The 23341-nt window shown below is 38.9% G+C and overlaps 1 protein-coding gene across 4 annotated transcripts in view; it reads right to left on the bottom strand.

The window, feature by feature from the left end:
- Positions 1-9376, bottom strand: part of NAP1L1 (nucleosome assembly protein 1 like 1) — a 34048-nt gene extending 24672 nt beyond the window's left edge. For 2 of the 4 annotated variants that reach the window (XM_080811187.1, XM_080811188.1), the window contains exon 1: positions 9207-9376. The gene's annotated coding sequence lies outside the window, so the exon portion shown is untranslated. The remainder of the gene's footprint in view (positions 1-9206) is intronic. The other 2 variants (XM_080811185.1, XM_080811186.1) reach the window with 1 other exon arrangement.
- Positions 9377-23341: the final 13965 nt, after the last annotated feature.

Raw genomic sequence — 23341 nt, 5'->3', positions numbered from 1 at the left:
AACAGTATTAATTCTTATCAAATTCATGTTAAAAAGCCAAAATCTGCCACCATTATGCCCCCCAGAGATCTTCCTAAAAAGTTTAATAATCTTTGCATCAAAAGTCAGTCCTGGGGCACCTGGGTGGCTTAGTCATTAAGCAGCTGCCTTCCGCTCAGGTCATGATCCCTGGGTCCTAGGATGGAGTCCCTGCATGGGGCTCCCTGCTCAGCAGGAAGCCTGCTTATCCCTCTCCCACTCCCCTGCCTGCGTTCCCTCTCTCGCTGTGTCTCTGTTGAATAAATTAAATCTTAAAAAAAAAAAAAAAAAAAAAAGTCAGTCCTTTAAACAACTCAATGACAGTTTAAAGCTCTGGGTCCCAATCTTTTTCAAGTAAACCTTCCCCATCTCTTCAGTACCTCCTGTCTTATCACTGATAAGGACCACACCCCCCACCCTGCTACCCTGGATATGCTGGCATATTGTCAACAAATTCTTGGTTACTTTACATCAATACTGTTAGAACCCATCCAGCGAATATCCTAAATTCTTTCCCCACTATAGATTAGTATTAACTTAGAGAATACTACTTTTAGAAGAAGAAAACTGAAGATAAAACGTGTTATATTCAAGCAGGAAAATGGCTAATGCCACACATAATGAATGCACAGACTACCAAAAAAAATTATCTAAATCAAGCTTAGGATCCCATATTAAAATCAAGATTTTATCTTTTAGTAATTTAAAACCACAGACTTTTAACTCTCAGAAAGCTACAAGGTGTGATTCCTCATATCAACATGTTTTCTATGAGTTAAGAAGAGTTACTGATTTCAGCAGTCAAGAGCTAATATGTGGAGTATTATTAGTAAGCCAACATCCATCCTTTGAACAAACTGAAGAAAATATTTCTTCCTAATAATATATCCTATTCTACTTTAAATATTTTTTGCTTTAAATAATTTCTAATAGCACTGATAAATTTCTCTAGTGATGCTGGGTAATTAGCCAACATTAACAAAATATTTAGCAAACAATTATGAAGAAATATTAATTCAAAAATAAGAAAAATATTGAATCTTAATCATCAAAGAAATACAAGTAGGATTCCAGTTTGTCTATCAAATCAGAAAGACTCCTCTTTTAATGCAGGGAAAATGGTGGTGAACATGCAGTCTTAAATATGGCTTATGGTCTTTCTGGAGAGTAATTCTGGAATAGTAATATAAGAAACCTTAAATATGTCTGTCTCCAGCTTTAGTTATTCATTAGTGAGACTCTAATATAAAAAAAATATATTATGAATCTTGGGGCACCTGGGTGGCTCAGCAGGTTAAAGCCTCTGCCTTCAGCTCAGGTCATGGTCCCAGAGTTCTGGGATCGAGCCCCGCATCGGGCTCTCTGCTCAGCAGGGAGCCTGCTTTCCCCTCTCTCTCTGCCTGCCTTTCTGCCTACTTGTGGTCTCTGTCTGTCAAATAAATAAATAAAATCTTTAAAAAAAAATTATGAATCTCAAGGTCTGTGCTTTATCATGTTTGCCTAGAAGGTTCTTCCAAAATTCAGTTAACATAATCTTTGACTCTTAGCTCAAAGTTTTACTTTTTCAGAGAGGCTTCTCCAACCTGTATATTCTGGCTAAATAAGACTTCTTGGTTGTACACACTCCTAGAAAGCCCTACTTCTTTCCATCATAAGATGTCTCAAGTTTGTAATTACAAATTAGTGTGATTATTTGACTAAGATCTATCTTTCCCAACTAACCAGAGCACAAGACTCATATTACAGGGATTATATGTGCTTTTGCCGGTCGCTGCACTGCATCCTTCAGAGTAATATATAAAGCTTATGTACAGAGCAGGTACAATTACTTTGCTCATCAAAAATAAACTTAGTATTAGCATGGAATGTGCATACAATGAAATGCTTTGCAGTCAATGAAGCAGATACAGAAAGAGCACAGGGCTTATGGCAAAATTCAATCTGGACAGGAATATATGTGTGTGTGTATGTGTGTACATGTATGTGTGTGTGTGTATATACATATGTGTGCATATACACACACGAACACTGGATATTCATGCACATACTTTATGAATAAAACATTTCTGAACAGATATACCAGAAACCTATTAATAGTCACCTTTAAGAAAAGGCTGGGAGAAAATAAGAACATATATTTGGTTTCCCATATTCAAATACATTTTGCTAACATTTTGGAACTTGCTGGGTTGAAGTCTAGTTAAGTCCAGCAATTATCCAAAATATAAAACAACCCCCCCAAACTTCTAAATGCAGATTTTTAAAACATTTTAAAATGTACTCAGAAGAATGGCTACACTGCTACCTTCCCTGGGGGTCACATTTAGAATTCAAACTCTTTAAATGAAATTCTTTGATTCTTTATTAAAGATGATTCAAGACAGAACAGAATGGCATTTACTTCTTCAGAGATACTTTCTCTTTCTCCACTGTGCCCTGCCCACTCTAGCTGAGTTAGATTTCTTGGTTATAGACACTTCTGTTTTTTAAAGCAGGCCTAATTTTGTAGTCAAATCATTTGGGTTGACACCAGCTTTGTAAAGATCTAGCTCAGGCAAATGACTTATAGTCTTATTCACCACCTACAAAAATACGAAAAAATCTATTCCTTTATTGGACTACTCTTATTAAGACGCAGATTTATAAAAGACTTAACCTGTGTTTGAGAACTACTGAACATTCAATAAATATAAGCTTTTCAGTTCTGTCCATTTTTAATTATCTCAGCACAGGGTCAATATTTCTGCAAAATAATTAGCTGAGATGATCGTTAAAATGTACAAACTAACCAATAAATGTGCCACGGTAACGTTAAGATGTTAACATTAAGGAAAACTGGGTAAGGGGCATGTGGGAACTCTCTAGAGAGTAGCTCTACAACTTTTCTGTAAATCTAAAACTACAACTAAGTTCTTTAAAAGAGAAAGAGATTAATCCCCATGCCCAGATTCTGAACGAAGAGGTCTGAGAGAGTGGACCCAAAAATATCCATTCTAAACAAGAAACCCCAGCCCCTGACGTAGGTGATTCTCAGACAATCAGATCACATTGAAAAAACACAAGTTTCTGTTAACACCTCCATTAGTTTTGTTGGGTTTTGTGGGTTGTTGTTGTTTTGTTTTGTTTTGTTTTTTTTACTGCACTCAACATTAAATTAAATCAATGAAAATTTTATTTATCAGACATGAAATTACTTTCTAAGAGTTCAGAAGAATTTCCATTTCTGGTAGTGACAAGCTAAATTATGCAGACCAACTCTGTATAAAATAATTCCAAGTCCAGAATAAACATTTGCTGAAATCTTAAAAGCAACGTTTTAACTACTGAGAAGTAAAATCAAAAGCCCCAGACCTATCCAAGGTGAGAAATCTTTATAGCAACCCTCCACATTAAGCAAAGTGCTATATTATCAGGGATGATAAACCAGTTCTCTTGGACAAATAAACTAGAATCACTTATCAGTTTGTCCCAAAACCTTAAGCCATGAGCTTTAAATGGTTTGCCTGACCATGTTCCTAAGCATCTATACAACCAAATGAGAAAGGCACCTTCATTCTAGAACTCAAATAATTTATACAAGTAGTTTTCAAGAGCAATAAGGGCAACAGAAAGAATACAATAGAAACCTGCCCCAAAGACTTCAATATTGTCAAAAGGACTATAAATAAACTTATAAACATAGACAAATGACAACCATGCTTACTGAGTTTAAAAATGCAGTGTCTGCAAAGAACAGCCATCTATTAAAGGTGATAAAGCAAATCCGGCAAAGAATGAGAGAACTTTGAGAAATAAAACAATGGAAATCAAGCCAAATGGACAAGTTTATCAGTAGACTAAACACAGATGGAAAGATAATTGAGGGATGCAAGCTTAGAAGAAATCTTCCAAAATATGGCAGAGACTAAAGGCTAGAAAATGGGATGTTTTAACGGTGTTAACTGATGTTAAAAGATATTTCAGGATACAATAGAGCCTAATGAAGATTTAATACAAGTTCTAGGAGTTAAGGAGAGAATGCACAAAATACTTGAAAAAAATGAAAAGCTAAGAGGGCGCCTGGGTGGCTCAGTCAGTTCAGCAGCTGCCTCTGGCTCGGGTCATGATCCCAGGGTCCTAGGATCGAGTTCGGCATCGGGCTCCCTGCTTGGTGGGGAGTCTGCTTCCCGGCCCCCACCCCCCGCCTGCCTCTACCTACTTGTGATCTCTGTCTGTCAAATAAATAAATAAAATCTTAAAAAAAAAAAAAATGAAAACCCAAGAATTTTCCAGAACTGATGGAAAACAGCCCTACAAATTCCACCAGAACTGATGGGGTTAGCCCTACAAATTCCAATCAGGATAAATAAAAAAAGAAACCTACACTTAGAAGTATCAGTGAAAAGGCAAGACATTAAAGACAAGTCACCTCAAAAACACAGAGAAAAGACTCAGCTTAAAGCCATAAAACACACAGCTACCTTCTCTTCAACAGACGTAAAAGACAACAGAGTCCTCAATGTGCTAAAAATAGCCAAAGATCTTAGAATATTGTAACTAAAACACCTTCTAAGAATGAATGTGAAACAGGTATTTTCTGGAAAATATGCCTCCAGCTCTCTCATATATTCTATTAAGTATATTCTTCAGGCAGAAGGCAAGTGATCCCAAATGGAAGAACTAATTTCCAAGAAGAAATGAGGGGCAAAAAGGATAACTTCATATATCTAAATAAACATTTTTAAGTATCACCACTGTGTAGTGTGTTAAAAAATTAAAACTACCGCAACATTAAGTCAGTGGTGAAGATAAATCAACTAAAGGTTCCCATCAAAAAGCGTCAGGCAGGATTTAAGAAAATCCAACTACATTCCATTTATAAGAAACCTATCTATAAGGATATAGTTTTCAAGTAAAATATAATCCTAACCGAAAGAAAGCAGACATAACTCTTATTAACATCTAAAATTAAAGTTTAAGGAAAAGCAATACTAGAAATAAAAAGGTCACTCTATAATAAAATAGTGTATTCACTACCCAGTATATGTAATGTGCAGAAGATCTCAATTCAAAGATACTGTTTATAACAATTTGACTGAAGGCAAATCTTAACCTGAGAACTTGAACACACAAAAAATCTTCCACTGAAGAGGGGAAACAAGTCACTGAATTAAACCATAAACTGGTTATATTTTGTGCTCTTGTAGTAGTTGGATGTCCAGACATGTGTTACCAAATAACTTCTCACCATTCCAGAAAACCTGACTCTGAATAAGTTCTCCTAACTTTCAATGAGAAGTAAAGAAAGCGAACATTCATGAAGCCTACTCAGTAAGGGACTATTATAGGCTTTCCTCCTATCTACAGATAAAATACTAAGCAACTTGCTCAGCAACATACAAAAGGTAAGAACCTAGTAATTAAAAATCTGACTTTCAAAACCCATGTGGAATCCAGTATCATCCAAAAAACCAAAGTACCTGCTCTATCAGCCTACTGTTACGTAGATTATACAGTAATAAAATAGCTGATGTTCCTTTACATAAAATGACATACTTCATAGGGAAACAACCAATCATGAAAAATTACAAATGTTTTAAAGCAAGAGTTCAAGGGAACCAATAATAAGATTCCCCTTACCTGAGACCTCACATCTCCCTCCAAATGCACTTTTAAGCAAATCTATATTTAAGACACTGTTGTTCTATAAATAACGTTTTCAGTGGTCCAAGGGCTCAATACTTGATTTGGCTCCAGCACAACCTCATAGTTAGAATATCCTATTCTTTAGGCTCACCAAATGCACTCCTATTTGAGAACACTACATAACTTCTAGTCCAAGGGAGCTCAATTTTCTAGATCATCTGATCCCACAGCACAGAAACATACCTGGGTTGTACTGAAAATCTGGTGAATATTCACCAAGCAATAACAAACAAAACCAATTTATACGCATGAGGGGAGAACTACACACACACACACACACACACACACACACACACACACAAAACAGACAAAAAGCTTAGGAGCCATCACTCAACTACCATATGTAAACAAATTCCATGTTGGAAGACCCCCTGATGATAAATAAATACTGTTGCCTTTCCTTAGAGCACAGTGGAATCTAAACAAGTGTGCTTATGAATTCTATAGTGTAACAGTTTAAATCAAGGGAACTCTCTTTAAAAACCAATACAAAAGCCTCATCATAAGTCATCATTGCTCAGTTATGTAACCTTGAAGAAGTCCTTTAACTGCTCTGTACCTCGGCTTCACATTAAAATGCTGACACTACCTACTTCTAGGAGCATTAAATTAGCTAATAATACGAAGTAATTTGTGCTCTTACATTATTTTCCCCTGTTGTGTTCTTCTGTACCCTCTTTACCTTAGAAAATAATTAAGTATAATTAATTAAATATAACAGGTAATTAAATGTAATAGGTTCTTCAAAATTACAACCCCTTTCCCAATAAAAATTAAAAGGTACAAAATTTCTGAACAAATAAAAATATATCAAATCATGCAGTATAAAAGGCAGAGTTAGTAACCAAAAGTACAGAGGCCACTTTGGATGGCAAGTGCAGTAATGTGATCTAGTGGTCTGATATCAATGTACAAAACAACTTACAAGGATGGGTGAAACATGCTCACCTTCTAAAACCTACTCTGACCAAAAAGGGGAGCTTCTTATTCAGATGAAATTAGTATGAAATGGCAGACTGATCATCAGATTTCAAAACTGATCAGGACTCATCCTCTCTCATCTTATTTTCATTAACAATTCAAATTTACAACCAATCAAAAAATGAGCAAAGATGTAGCACTTGATTTTAATATCTTCTTCATTCTTTAAGTCCAATAGATTTTGCCTCTTTTAGCCCCTTTTTAAAATATAATTTGGGGGGTTAGAATTCAGTCACCTGGAGACAATACAGACAAGTTGGGTAAGTAATAAAATGAGCAACAGCATTTTGGACTAAATTAATTCTGGTACAAGTGCTGGGTTTTGGTGGTTGTTTAAAATCTCCAACGAACAAGAACAGTCATGTGCCACATTTAGCATTGGCTTAGTATTTTGTCAACAGGCCCAGTATCAAAAATACGTACTTTGCAAGAGATAAAATTTACAGGTTTTTCAAACTGGTATGATGAATTTTTTTGAAGCTGTATTTATCAAATTAACGTAACGTTGACCTGATAATCTATGAAGTCAAGGTTTCCTAACCAATGTTTGATTCCATCTATCCTCTAAAGGACCAGTCTTCTTTTTTTCTTTTTAAAGATTTTATTTATTTATTTGACAGACAGAGATGACAAGTAGGCAGAGAGGCAGGCAGAGAGAGAGTGGGGAAGCAGGCTCCCCGCTGAGTAGAGAGACCAGAATCCTGGGATCATGAGTGGAAGGCAGAGGCTTTAACCCACTAAGCCACCCAGGCGCCCCAGGACCAGTCTTCTTAGAAGTGAAATGCACATTTTAGATTTGGACCATTAACTTGAACTTAATTTTTTAAAATTTTTATTTAATTTGAACAAGTTCCAACAAGCACGAGACTTAGGCCCAAAAGATCACTGTAAACCATTATTTACCTCAACAATTTAAACAAGTTATTCTATATGTAAGATTTTCCCCTATCCAAAGGTAATGTGTATTTTAAGTACAGAAGTGTTAACGTAGGTTGACAAGAAAATAGGGCTTAATTAAATATTAATTTTAAAAGATACGTTGATGCTACCTATCTTCAAAAACAGCAAATTCCGTTTTACAGCTCTTCTGAAACCAGGCAATGTTCAGAGACTTTAAAGTGCAGTCCTTACAGAAGTAGTTACTAATCACTTATCAGTGATGATCTAAAATAGGGGCTCCTTGAGGACCTTACATGCCGGATTCGGTCTTTGTGTACTCTGAAAGCCTAGCCCTCCCAAATAGGACCGCATTCCCGTCTCCCTTCACTGCCTCCTTTTATGAGTAAGAGGAGCACTGACAGGACAGCAGGCTACAAACCTGGCCCATTAAGTTTACATTAACGCCTATTTCCACCCATACTTCCTACACCCAGCGCCCCCATTCATCTTAAAAACAAAACAACTCGCTAAGTAACCTCTTCTGGGAACTTCAATAAAGGAACTAATTTGTAAGAATGTGAAAGAAGTCCTAATAAAATTAAAGACATTAAAAACAAAAAATCGTTTATTTTCTTCTTAGAACCGTTTACAGGATTAGATTAATTAGGATCACTTCTCCCCAGGTTATTGTAATCCCGGTCAAGACACCCATCTAAATTCTAACTGCACTGGAGGTACACACAAAAAAATCCCGCGTTAACAACAGCTAACACGACCCCTTCACAAGCGTTAATTCTTTAAAATCCTAACAGTAGAGGCCATGCTTCATCACCCATCTAACACTCATACTTTCCTCTGTCACCAATAAAAAGATTAAGACCAAAGAGAAGCAAGTAGGAGTTTGAAAGCCAAAAGCTAGACTTGTTTACTCTTTTCACATCCCACCACCCCTACAACTCTCAGTGAAGTGAGGACAACCCAGACCCCGTCTCCAATCAAGCCCAGGCGACGGCCACGTGTCTAGGGAAGCCTCCGGGGTTTCCCCTCCCAGCACCGTCGCCGCCTCCAGTGGGCGGAGAACCCAGGAGCCTCGAAGCCTCCCCGCCCCCTCCGGGCCGCGTCCCTTCACATCCCCTCCCTCCCATCGGAATTCGCAGCCTCCGCCGTTCTCTCCATCCCCCAGCGGCCTCCCTCCGGGGATTATTTTTGTGGAAGCGGGGGCGTCGAGGAAGCGGTGGGCTACGCACTCGAACCCGGCCCGCACCCCGGCAGCCTTGAAGAGACAGCGGCCGTACCGCTGGGGACCGGGAGGCGAATCCGCGGCCTCGCTCCCGTCCGCGCGGAGAAGCCGGTGGGGCTCAAGGAACCTCGGCGCACACCAGCACGGGCCCCGGGCCTCGCAGGCCGCGCGACCCGCCGCGTCTCCTCAGCCGTTCCCGAGTAAAGCGCCAGCCAATCCCCGAGGCCCTCTCAGGCTACGGGGACGAAACTCAGCGGACGGCTCAGGCTCCGGCCTCACTGGACGACCCGGGAGGCCCCGGAGGCCAGAGGCCCTCACTCTCTTTCCCCTGTCCCTTCCCTCCGCGCAGGCCGCCTGACCGATCCTACGTTCCCCTTTCCCTTTCAGACCCCCCATCCGTTACCGGTGGTTAGCACGGGGAGCCAGGCGGTCGGAGCTGCGCAGGCAGTGACTCAGGGCGGCGGCAGGAGGAGCAGGAGGCGGCGCCGCGAGCAGATGGCGCTAAAAAAGACCCGAGAGCCCGCCGCTCGCGCTCATATACAATTAGCGTCAGCACGTAGGGCCCGCTCCGCTGCCCCCCCAGGCCTCGCCGTCTCCTAGCAACGCGAGCGGGAGGCGGGCCCAGGACGGGTTGCCTAGCAACAGAACTGTCCTTCTTCCTGGACGACCTCCACACCCTCTGCGAGGTGCTTGGGGGTCCTCGGGTTCCCGCCTCGGCCCCCTGCTACGCGCCGCGCCATCTCTTTTCTCCCTGCTGCACAAGAAAAGAAATCACAACCCCTTAGGTACCCGGGAAGGCCCCTAACTCGCTCGCCTTGCCCCTGGCCCACCCCGTTCTCCTCGGCCTGGTGCATGGAGGCGTGAAGGCGGGGTGGGGCAGCTGCCGCCCGTTCCTGTCCCGGCCTAATTCCTTCAACTCCGCGGTGCCCGGTAACCATTTTCCCTCCTCGCCCATATTTCCCTCTAAGAACAACAGTTCTTTCCTCCTGACCACCTTGGCGGCGTCTTCTGCCGGTTTTGCGTTTCCTAACTCGGTGGGTCTCAGTGGCTTCCGGGGCTGCTTCCTCATCCTAACCTTCCATCCTTTTACCTAACGTGCAATCCCTCATTTCTACTTCAGTTTTTTTTGATGGATGAAAATGGCAATGTTTGTTTATTCTCTGGATGCTTTATAATGAGGACACTGTTTCATCTTGCTGAAAAAATAAATTTTATGTAAATCCTCAGGCCTGTGAAACATGGCTATTTTTCAACTGATGATGGATTGACTAATGTTAACTCTTAAAACAGTGGTCCACAAAGTGGCCCCCAGACGCGTTAAAAGAAGTCGGAGAAGTCGAAAGTATTTCCATAATAATGGAAACATTATCTGCCTTTTGCATTCTCATTAAAACATTATCTGCCTTTTGCATTCTCATTCTCTCACAAGTGTACAGTGGAGTTTTCCGGAGACTACATAACATGTGATATGGAAACATTGAAAAAGGAAGCAGATAATAAAATCCAGTCATCTGCAGTTAAACCAGACATTAAGGAGATTTGCAAAAACGTAAGACAGTGCCACTTAATTTTTTTTGTTTTGGAGAATAGTTACTTTTCTTATATAAGATTCTTTTATGTTAATATTGATTTATTGTTTTTAGGTGAAATAATGAATACTTTTAAATTAAATTTCTTAATTTCTGATATGATACATATCAGTATCTAGAATGCACCGGATAGTTTTCTGGCGTCCCCAAGTTTTAGAGTGTAAAGGGGTCTTGAAACCAAAAAGTTCGAGAATTTCTTTACATGCTCATTCCTTTACATTTCAAACTGCCTGAAGTCATCTATTGTAATGCTCATGTTTAACAACTAGATTCCATTTTAAAGCATATAGATTTTCTTTTGGCATCTCCAATCTCATTAAAATTAGTTGCCTTGGGTGCCTGGGTGACTTAGTCCTTAAAGATCTGCCTTTGGCTCAGGTCATGATCCCAGGGTCCTCTGATCGAGCCCCACATCCGGCTCCCTGCTGATGGGAAGCCTGCTTTTCCCTCTCCCTCTGCCTGCTGCTCCTCCCCTTCTTCCAGTGTATCTTAGCCAATCTAAGAAATGAAACCCTAGTAAATTGCTTATAATGCATGTCTTTTAATATAATCGTTTAAACCATAGTTTGTAAATCTAAAATTCTACCATTTAAGTCAAGGGAAGGTCAATCATTTATACATTCCTTTGGGATAGTCCCAAATGTATGTTGAGAACAAGGTAAGACATTGGCAATATAACATTGATTAAGAAAGACAAGTTTCTTGGTATTACTGAACTTATGATTTAGTGAGGTAAGGCATGTGACAGACAGTAATGAAATAATTTTATTTTTTAAGATTTTATTTATTTATTTTTGAGAGAGAACCGGAGGTGGGGGGCGGGTGGCACAGAAGAGGAAGAGAATCTCAAGCAGATTCTGTACTGAGCCCAGACCCTGTGTAGGGCTGGATCTCATAACCCTGAGATCATGACCTGAGCTGAAACCAGGAGTCAGACACCTGATTGAGCCACCCAGGTGCCCCTGAAATAATATTAGATATAAATAAGTAAAGGCTATGAAGAAAAGAAAATGAGACATAGGGGTAGAAAGTAACTGACCTGAAGATACCATTGAGTTTTTCACATTGACTCCTCTTAGACCCTCTAAACGCATAATGCAGTTAACTCATCTAACTTAATTACAGTAAATGGTAGCCCTGGTCACTGATCATGAACCATGCTGAACTTTGAGTTAAACTTCCTTTTTTTCTTCATCCCCCATTATTTTCATTTGGTTGATTTTTAAGGCATTGTAGCCTAGTGGTTAAGAAGTGCAGCTTTGGAGTCAAACATCCCAGTTTTCATCCCAATTTTGTTATGAAAGCTTAAACAACATGTAAGTTGCTTAACATGATACCTGATGGAGAATTAACACCAAATAAAAGTTAAACATTATAAACTTCTTACCGAGGTTTTGTTTTGTTTTTGTTTTATTTAAAGGTTAAGGGAATTCCCCTGAAGTCTTCTATTAGCATCTGACACTATTTTTGTGAAATATTTTATCAAAAGCTATCTGTCACAAATTTTAAATCATTTTTCCTGAGCTGAAATAATCCACAACAATTACCACAAAAGTATATCCCACATTTCTAAATATTGGATACAGACACTATAGAAATCAACCAGACAAATCGATGACAGAGATGATTTCTTAAATATGCTTATGTCTGTATTTCAACCCTTAAGCAGTGGAAAAGCACATAGGCTTGAAAGTCAGAGAAGCATAGGTTCATCCTAACATTCTGTGACCTTGCAAAAGTACTTACACACTCTGACCCTTATGATTCTCCATCTGTAAAATGCATTAATAATTCTAATAAAATCAGCCTCTTCATTAGCATGGAATAGAGAAATATATGTCAGTCCAGTCCCCAGAGCAATGATTTACACTTTACGTACTCAATAAATATTTATTTTCACCCATCTCAATTAATCATCATGTAAAAAAGTCTAATGGTACCAATAATAATTATCACATAAAAACTGCACAAGATACATTTAAGTAACTGTTATCTTAGTTTTGATTCTAAATAGTTTTATTTTTTTCCTTTTTCCCCAAAATTATATAAATGCAACATAAAATCAAAATTCCAGTGGGAAATTCTGGACAGGTTGCCTTAAATTTCTCTCTCTACAACCAAAAACAGATTAATAGATTTTCATTTGAAAATACCTTTAATCTGCTATCATTTTTAATTGAAATTTATATTAAAATGATCATAGAGTCAGTCATACAGTTATACAAAATAACACAGAAAGATCTGTGTAAATTTTACCCAGTTTACCACAATAGTAACAACAATTCACAATCTTAATTCAAATTCCCCCAGTTTCACTTGGACCCACTAGTGTGTGTTTGTGTTTAATTCTATACAATGTTACCATATGTGCTCGTGTATCTGTCACCACAGGCAAAATACACAGGCGCCCCTTTTATGTTGTCCTTTGATGATAGTATTTATTTTCTAATTTGCATGACAAATATGAGTCTTCCTTCCCAGATTTTACATTTTTTTTTCCTGCTTCACAAATACTTAGGCAGAAAATGGGCCATACCTTTGTGTGGGTCTTCAATAGTTCTTACCTTAACTATTTGCAATAATAGCTTTGCTCTTATAGCTCTCATTTCTCTCTGATCTGTATTGCCAAAGTTATGGTTCTAAATACAAGTCCAGGGATGCCTGGGTGGCTCAGTTGGTTAAGTGTCTGCCTTCGGCTCAAGCCATGATCCTAGGGTCCTGGGATTGAGTCCCACATCAGGCTCCTTGCTAAGCAAGGAGCCTGCTTCTCCCTCTGCCTGCCTCTGCCCCTGTTTACGCTCTCTCTCTCTCTCTGACAAATAGATAAATAAAATATTTTATAAATAAATAAATAAATAACAATCAAATCTGCTTTGTCATAAAACCTGCAATGGCTCTTTAATGTCACATGACAAAACAATGCCTACAAAGTCCATCTTAATCTGAATCCATCCTATTTTTCTAGCCATACCTCCCACTATCCACTGTCATGAACCCCATACATTATGACTTTGAACTACTCACCAGACCCTCAACACACCAAGTATTCTTATATCTTCTGTTACCCCCCTTCAACTTCTCTTTAAAAATCAAGCCCAAGTTTTTATCTTTCCTGGGGAATCTTCCCTAACTCACCAAGGCAGATCTGGTTGCATACTCTTGTCTGTTTTCCAACAACTTTTTATGTATACATGTATGTTCCCATGTTTCCTTCTCCCCGAACACACACTACATTAGATTATTAGTTACTACAGGGCAGTGTCCTTGTTTTTGTATACTCCTGTCTTGGATAATGACTAGCAGGGCAAAGGCATTCAATAAATATGTGTTTGACAGAATGAAGTGAAAGTAAAGAAGCAAAGAAGAAAGCTAGTGAAGGAAGGAGAAAGGAAAGAAAAAAGTCATTGAAAACAAACTAGAAGTCATAATACTTTATTAAGTGATCCTTTTTTTGAAGACAATTGCATCAATTCTATATTTGTCTGTGAGAAAATTTGACAATCTACTATGCAAGATTTTTGGATATAGTTTAAATATTGTTTGGATATTTGTTTAGATATTATTTTTCCTCATCTATGAAGCAACTTGTCAGTAAAAATAAATATTGAAATCTGAGATCATAAGAAATAAAGAATATAAATTATATGGTATTATTTGGAGACAACTGAAGTGTCCACTGTTGGGAGAATAGTGAAATGTGGTGGATGCATATCATGGAATATTATGCAGCAGCATGTCTAATGTAATATGGCAACAGGGATAGATCTGTAAAATGCAGTGCTTGCAAAATAAAACCACAACTAGATATGATTACACACCTATTAGAATTGCTCAAATTAAAACAAACAAAACACCTGGCTGATGGCATGAAGTACTAGTAAAGATGTAGAACAGCAAGAATTCTCATTTATTGTTAGTATGAATACAAAATGGTACAGTCATTTTGAAAGAGAGTTTGTCAATTCCTTATAAAGTTAAATATACACTTACCATATGACCCAGCAGTCTCACTCCTGGCTATTTACCCAGGTGAACTGGAAACTTATGTTCACACACACACACACACACACACACACATCTAGAGGTGACCATTTATGACAAGTTATTCCTAATTGCCAAAAAATGGAAGCAATGAAGATACTGTCCACAGGTGAATAGATAAATAATATGTACAATGGAATACTACTCAGAAATAAGAAGGAACAAGCTATCAATATACTCAACAACATGGATGAATCTCAAATACATTTTGCCAAGTGAAAGAGGCCATAATGAAAAGGCTGTATATTATATAATTTCATTTATATGACATATGAGGAGAGGCAACATTTAAGGGATAGAAGACATGACAGTGCTTTCCAGGGGTTCAACAGGGTGAAGAGTTGACCCCAAAGGTGCTGCAGAGGAAGAGATTTTTTAGGGTAATAGAACTGTTCAATACTCTATCAGTAGTGAAAGCGTACAGACTTTATGCATTTCTCAAAATCATTTATTGTATTCACATTTTAAAAAGTCAGCCAGGATGCTAAGGGATCCTCCGATGGAATTCAGTCTGACAAATTAATCTAACTGTATTATAAATATAAAATACGACCCCATTAGAGGTATAGGTAAAAAAGGAACTTACTTTAGAAAACAGTATTTTGACTAAATACTGTAAGGCTAAAGGCAAAAACAGCCATACATAAACCTTGTATTCTATTTGGTAAATTTATTTCTCAAAGAGGTAAATATTAGAACTTCTAAAACTAATCTAACTGTATACTAGGTATTTATATTCACTTGCCAGGGCTGCCATAACAAAGAACCATGCTGGGTGGCTTAAGCAACAGAAATTTTACTGTCTTGGGCGCCTGGGTGGCTCAGTGGGTTAAGCCTCTGCCTTTGGCTCAGCTCATGGTTTCAGGGTCCTGGGATTCAGCCCCGCATCAGGCTCTCTGCTTGGCAGGGAGTCTGCTTCCCCCTCTCTCTCTGCCTGCCTCTCTGCCTATTTGTGATCTCTCTCCCTCTGTCAAATAAATAAATAAAATGTTAAAAAAAAAAAAAAAGAAGAAGAAATTTACTGTCTCAAAGTTTGAGAGAATAGAAGTCTGTAATCAAGGTTTTGGTATAGTTGGTCCCTTCTGAGTGCTATGAAGAACGGATCTGTTCCAGGCCTTTCTCTTTGGCTTATAGATGGCCTTCTTCTACCAGGATCTTCATATTGTCTTCCTTCTATGCATGTGTTCGTGTCCAGGTTCCCCTTTTTTATAAGGACACCAGTCGCATTGGATGAGGGCGTATTCTAATGACCTCATTTTACCTTGTTTTCCTCTTATCTCTGTAAAGACTATCTCCAAGTAAAGACTATCTCACATTAGGAAGTGCTAGGGGCCAGGAATTCAACCTACGAACTTTGGGAGGACACAATTCAATCTGCAGTACCAGGGTCAAACAAATAAGTAAATAATTGTAGATAATGGGAGCCAGGTCCCTCAATATCAGAGAAAAAAATCACAAATAAGCAAGGAGAGAAGGCTATAATGAGCCCTGTGGTACTGGATTGGGGCTAGAAACATCAGTATGAATTCATGTTTATAGATAGATATGTACATACATAGGTTTAGTATATATACATTTATTTCCTAGCTCTGTCCATTGAGAGGGCCTAGAAGTAGTGACATTCTAGTAGCAATAAGCATGCCCACCACCCAGATTTTGATTTCTAATTACCATTTTTCCAAGAGAAGGAGATACAGCTGATTCTAGGACTAGGGGAGGGAAAATACAAGATAAGTCCGGAATATCTTTATGTTACTGTAAGTTTGAATAAACATAAAATAAAAGTGATGGGGACATATCACAAAGACACAGAAGTCAATCTGAAAGAGCTCCTAATGGCCCCCAATGGCCAAAGCTCGAAAAATTCAGTAACAAAACAATGATAATATTGGATTATAACCCAAAGAATAAAATAAATATCCATGAGTCCATAATGACATAAAAACTACTGGGTGGCTTTAACTAAACTGGGTCACTTTAACTAAAATGATCGAGGTTAATATCATCAGTTATAAGTCATGTTAATATCAAGTACTCCCTGATAGGCTGAAGCAGGAATTAGTATTAAACAGATATATATTAAACACATTGTAATGGGGCGGTGGGTTGGGGGGGGTAGAAGGGAATAAAATGAAGTATAAAAGTAAAAGGAAATCAATTTATTGACCTAGAAAGGTCTTATCTGAGAGTTAGGAGGAGTTACAAGATAAGTTTTAAAAAGAAAATAAAGGGGCGCCTGGGTGGCTCAGTTGGCTAAAGCCTCTGCCTTCGGCTCAGGTCATGATCTCAGGGTCCTGGGATCAAGTCCCGCATCGGGCTCTTTGCTTGGCAGGAAACCTGCTTCCTCCTCTCTCTCTCTCTCTGCCTGCCTCTCTGCCTACTTGTCGTCTCTGTCTGTCAAATAAATACATAAATAAAATCTTAAAAAAAAAAAGAAAAAGAAAAAGGGAAAAAAGGACAAAAAAAATAAGAAGTAGATTGTGGCTATGTATCTTTTGCCAATACTAGACATTCAATCTCTCTCATTTCTCAATATTCTCTCTGAAGAATCAAATTGTGATTCATATTTTGAAAAGTTAGTTCTTGAAGCTGGAAGAAGCAGAGAGCAGGAAAATTAGACTCATCATCAGTTGTAGCAGAGTAAATTTGAACAATTGCAGGACACTAGAGATAAAATACAGAAATAAATTAAGGAAAAATTAAGTCAACAGTAACAATAACTAACAACTAAATGTCTTCAATGTGCCAGACACTGTCCTATAAAGTTTTACAATTATTAGCTCCTTTAATCCGCACAACAACCCTATGAGATACTCTTATGTTTATCCTTACGTTCCAGATGAGGAACTTCAGGTCCAGAGACATCCAGGATCTGTCCCTAGGCCACACAGCCCATAAGTGGCAGGGCCTTGATTTACATCTGCAGAGCCTGGCACCATAGCCCAAGCCTGTAATTATCTCTTTTCTGGTTAAATACATAAGATGTCCTAGAATTCAAGGAATTCACTCTGAAAGAAACAAACATGTAACCAGGCAGCTATAATTCAACTGTAAGTGCTAGTAACAGAGAAGCGAGTATCAGAAAAGATGTCACAGAAATGACCTCTGAAACCAACCTTGAAGGGGAGGTAAGAATTTGCTGTGTGATAAGATCAGGACAGTATCTCTGGCAAGAGAATGGCCATATCGAAGAAGTTTTAGTCTAGTTGTTCAAGGTCATGTGAGAAATACAATATGGAATACAAAAGCACTCAAACAATGACTTCCACCTTTGAGCATGGATTTCATAAACAGAAAAAGTCTAGCCAAGTCATGTAATGGGTTGGTACCAAGTATTTGTCAATTCAATTTGGGCCTATCACTCTCACATGCTTCAGGTGTCAAACTGAACCTCTATTTAACTCCAGAAACAAGACTTCGTAGTAATGAAGAAGGAGCCTTTACATAGTTTCACACCATCAAGTTTGTATTCCTTACAGGTCATGAACCTGTAAGGAATACAGAAATAGATTAAATATTAAACATTTTGGAAAATAGATTAAATCTATTTTCCAAAATCTTATAAAACAATCTCTTTTAAAAAGCACTTTTGTAAAACAGGTCACAAAAATCCAAGAGACAGTAACAAATAATCGGGACTGGGGCAGCAAACAGTATGGCTTTGTATGTGTTGGGCATTGTTCTCAGTTGCCTTCACGTTTTAGCTCATTTACCTCCCACAACAGCCCTGTGAGGTAGCTACTTATTATCACTCTTCTGTAGATGAGGTCACTGAGGTACAGAGAGATTAAGTAATTTAACACAAAGTTGCAATCAGTCTGGTAACCAGTGGAGCCAGGATTCAACAGTCAGGTAATTCCAGCCTGCATAAAAAGAGCGAAGCTATTTGGTTCTTGAATTCATTTCTTAACTCAACAAATAGTCTAGTCTGACCAAACCTGAACATCCGTTCTTGCCAGGCCAGGGATGGATGGTGTGAAGTCAGCCAGGTGTAGGACAGCAAGGACTGCAACAAGAGCCCAGAGGCCTCAGCAAAGCAGGCAGCCACTCCTGAGCTCCGGCCGGTTGCTGCCACATGGCTTTGGTCTTATCAGATTTTCCAGTGTGTCCAGAGAAACTGACTTTCAGGTGAAATCTGCCAATTTGGGAGGAGCGCATAAACTGAGTTTAGTTCTGGGCATGCTGTGTTGGAGATAGCTCTGACGGCTCCAGCAGTTAGAAATGCGAATGGGCCGTTCAAGAGAATCATGAGGGAGGCAAATATGGATTTAGAAATCAACACAAGGAGTACAGATGAGGATGGCCGTGGAAAAGGTAAGAAGAAAATAAAGGACCAGGAACTCCAGCATTTAAAAAGTTGGCAGAAGATAAAGAGTCAGCAAGAAAGACCTGTAATAGAAGGAAAGGCAGAGGAGACTAGTATCTGAGATGCCAAAGGAGGAAGGAATCAGTCTAATCCCGTGCAGAGTCAGTGTACTGGTTTCCTTGGGTAGAAGGTGTCTCACACTTCAGTAAGAAGAGCTATTATTACTACGCTTAAAGAATAATTTTTTAAGGCCTCTTTTATCAAAAATTACTGCTAGAGGAGCAATCCAGCACTTTCCTACTGCTGACCACTTTGATGGCTCTAATTTAAAACACAGAAGTATTTTACTTCCATTTTTTCCAATTTCTGTGATATTTTGTCAGTGTAATAAGTATAGTTCTGTTTCTTTGGGTGTTCTTTCTTTGTATCTGGCATGCTCTTAAGACATTTTGAAACTTCTGAAATAGTTACCAAATTTCAGCAGAACCACCAATAACAAAAACTGTGATTTTTGTGGGAAAGCAATACCCATTTCGATTTAACAATTACATAAAAGCATTTTTCACACCTACAAGTTAAAACTTGGTTCACATCTCACAAATTATTTATAACTTTGCTCAGACATAATTTTACAGTGAATTGAGGACCCCTTTATCTGTGAACAAGGAAAGCAAAGGAACCTATCTACTTATTGGGTTTCCAAGGAGCCAATAGATAAAACCCACTTTCCCTGCCTGAGTTAGAACCAAGTGAAAGAGAGATGGAAGAGGCAAGCAAGCAGACATCAAAATAGTTCCCTTCTTACAGAGAACGTAGGCTGGAGAACACACTTTTATATCTGCAGCAGACTGGCTCTGCTCACACTTCCCCTCTGACTAACACAGGCTCCCCGGCAGTCACATGCCCTCCCATACCTTTAGCATAGCAGAATGCAGACCTTGATGGACAAGTTCTGAAGAAAATGGAGCCCAAAGGACGGACAGGGCTTGGCTTACCCAGTTCTTTCTCCCAAACTCCCTAGTCAGAGACATTACTCCGTCTGCCCTGGGGATAAACAATCCAGAGGAAAGAGCAAAGCAGGTTTTTCTGCTGAAGTTTCTTCCACATTAAAGCCTGAGGCCAGAGAAAGGGAAGCCACTTGTTAATACTCCCTACTGCCTTTCCTCCTTTCAAGTTCATCCTACAAAGCTTCTCCTATTATCCTCAGACAGCTAGCAAGTGACTAAACCTGGACTCAGACCCAGGTCCTATGTCTTCGTATACCCTGGGAGGCTATGCCTTGGAGGTCTGTGGTTAAAAGGAATAATCCCTTCTCCCTCTGCCTCTGCCTACCACTCTGACTGCCTGTGCTCACTCGCTCTCTCTCTCTAACAAATAAATAAATTAATTAATTAAAAAAAAAAAGGAATAATCCCATTTAAATTCATTGAGTGGGCAGTTAGGGAAGAGACAATAATGAAATAGTCCAAAAAGGCACAGTGTGGACTCAGGAGACCTCAGATATGGTTGCAACAATGTCACCAACTAATTGCTTGGCCATGGTCAAGTCACCACATTCTTTACAAGCTTAAATTCTTCATCTGTAAAACCAGTTCAGCAAGTCCTGCCTTTCTACCAACCTAGGGGATCAAATAAGGTACCTCATAAAAATACTTTGAACCAGCAGCATGCTGTGTTAAAATATATAGTAGTTACTGGGGATAAAGTTATCACTTCAATAATATTAAGCAGAATAGGAAATAATATTAACCAGAATAGGAAAAAATAGGAATAGGAAAAGCAGACTGGTTTTCGGATTGTTTACATTTGCAAAGCAGATGCTGTAGAGGCAGGCAGAGGTAGATTTAAATCCCAGAGTCCTCCACACACTAACTGAGTAAACCTGGACAAGTAATTTAATCTTTGTGAATCTTGAAGAACAGTCTACCCCCAAATACTGCACTTTGATATAAGGATTATTTTGAGCCAAAGGTAATTGAAAGCCTTTAATTGAAAGATGCAGGAAGAGTTCTCTGCCCTTCCCTCACGGCCTAAAATCCAGGATATAAATTTCCCTTTGAGGAAGGTGCCCCTCCTGTACCCAACGAGAGAAGAATAGCTCCTATCATCAAAGATGAGGGGCCGAGACCAAGATGAGTTTGCATAAACAGACCTTACTAAAATAGCCCTTATCTCCCATTATTTTTCCTACATATTTCCCCACAATTTGTCATCCCTTGATGACAAATTCTCTTTCCTTAGTTCAGAAGGGTATAAAAGTTCTCAAGTATATCTGCTTCTTTGAGTTGTGCCATAAACTCCTGTGCATGTAAATATTAATAAAAATTGTCAGCATTTTCACCTGTTAATCTGTCTTTTGTTAGTTTAACTCATAGGCCACCATGTGCTGAACCCAAAAGGGCAGAGGAAAAGTTTTTCCTCCCTGACAAAAATTTTTCCTCCTCTTCTGCATATATGGAATGCTTATATCCTTTTTACCTAATAGGGTTTTGTGAAGATTATATAAAGGGCCAATCACACAATTTACTTGATAAGTATTAGTTTTCTTCCTCTTTTCTTGTTCTAATCTAAAGATCAACCTTACCCACAACAGGCTTTACCTTTTAAGTAAGTGGATTTTATGTGTATAAATCATTTGAACCGTTAAAAAATTCACTTGAGTAGTTTTTTTTTAATGTTGGACTGATGGGATAATTAAATAAACATGATTCCATGACTCAGCATTGTAGAAGATGTTAGCGGCCATCCTTGATACTCCTAAGTAGTTTTCTTGAGTATCTGAATTTTAAAATATTAGTTCTTATCAAAATAATTAACCCGTGTAGCAAGAAGTCTGCTTCTATTAGTTTCTAGCATCAGCACATAAATATATATTCATCATTAATTTAGTTACTCAATTAGCAAAATTTTATTAAGCAATTGCTATGTCTAGATGTTGGATTTTGTAATGTTGGGAACATAATATTATGATCTAGTTGGGGATCTATCCCAAATAAACATAATAAAAGGAAGAATATACTATAACAAGGAGCAATAATCTATGAAAGTTGTGTAACGTAATGCCTTAATTCTCTCATCTTTAAAATGGAAATAACAATTTTTGATCCCACAGGACTGTTAAAATCATTATTTAAGATAATGAAGTTGAAATTAGAAGAATGTTCCCCACACTCACAGGCCAGTCAGCATGGGAAGGAAAATATCCCTTGGTAGAGACTAGAATTTACCCACTAAAATTCATTCTCCTTTCCTTTCTAGGTACATGGCTGCCCTCCTAGACTAAATTCCTTAGCCTTCTACACAAGATGAGACAGAGTAAGAGACACAGTAAGAACAAGACAGAGAGAGAGAGCAAAAGAGATACAGAGGAAGAGAGGAAAGACAGAGAGACTCCAGATCTAATAGTTACTATCTGGATAACGGAGCAAAAAAGTGAAGAGGAGGATCTAGAATTCATTCTGATGGGAAACCTCACAAGGTAACAGATTTGGAGTGTGCACACGCACTCTGGCTGTCCTTCGGGAACTCGGGTTGCCGGGTGACTCTCTGGGAACACCACTCTAGGCTGAACGTTCATGTCCCTTTGAAATTTGTATGTTGAAACCTAACCCCTAACATGATGGCATTTGGAGGTGGGGCCTTTGGGAGGTGATTAGGTGATGAGGGTGGAGCTCTCATGAATGAGATTAACGCCCTCCTGAAGAAGACTCCAGAGAGATCCTTCATCCCCTCTGCCACGTGAGGACACAGAAATAAGATGTCTGTCTAGGAACCAGGAAGCTAGTTCTCATCAGACACTGAATCTGGTGGCACCCTCGCTTGGACTTCTCAGTCTCCAGAACTGTGAGAAATGAATGTTTGTTGTTTAAGCCACACAGTATGTGGTATTTTCGTTGTAGCAGCCTAAACAAAGTAAGTAAGACAGACATCAACCCCACCCCACACACAGACGCACAGCTCTGTGGGACTTGGTGACAAAGGTTACCATGGGCAGCCCCGAGGCAATGCCTGAATGCTACTCTCTAGTAAATAAGTCAAACTCAGGGAAAGGATTAAGAATGCTGGGTCAGGCTGTGTGGAAAAAGAAAAACTAAGACTATGCAGATAGATAAACCTAAGAAAAGGGAAACCAGGTGAGGAACTAGAGACACCTCCAGAGTCTAGAGCTGTCCCACCCAGTGCAGCGGCTACTACTTGCACAGAGCTATTGAGCACCAAAATGTGGCCTGGCTGAATTCAGATGCACTGTAAGCGTGAAAATACGCATCGGATTCCAAAGACAACACGAAGAAAGAATTGGAGATACTTCATTAATATTTTTGAATGCTAATTACATGTTGAAATGATAATGTTTGGGCTCTACTGGGTTGAGTAAAATGGATTATTAAAATCAGTTGCACCTGTTTCTTTTAACTTTTTAAAAATGTGACTACTAAAAACTTTAAAATCACGTTTGTGGTTTGCATTGTGTCTCTCTTGGGCAGTACTGCACTAGAACAGGGATCTGTAAATTTAAGCTCGCAGGCCAAACCGACCCCAAACCCTATTTTTGTAAAAAAAAAAAAAAAAAAAAAAAAAAGTTTTATTGGAACACAGCCAAGT

The sequence above is a fragment of the Martes martes genome, assembly GCF_963455335.1.
Source record: "Martes martes genome assembly, chromosome: 8".
Taxonomy (NCBI): Eukaryota; Metazoa; Chordata; class Mammalia; order Carnivora; family Mustelidae; genus Martes; species Martes martes.
This window is presented reverse-complemented; position numbering and strand designations above follow the sequence as displayed.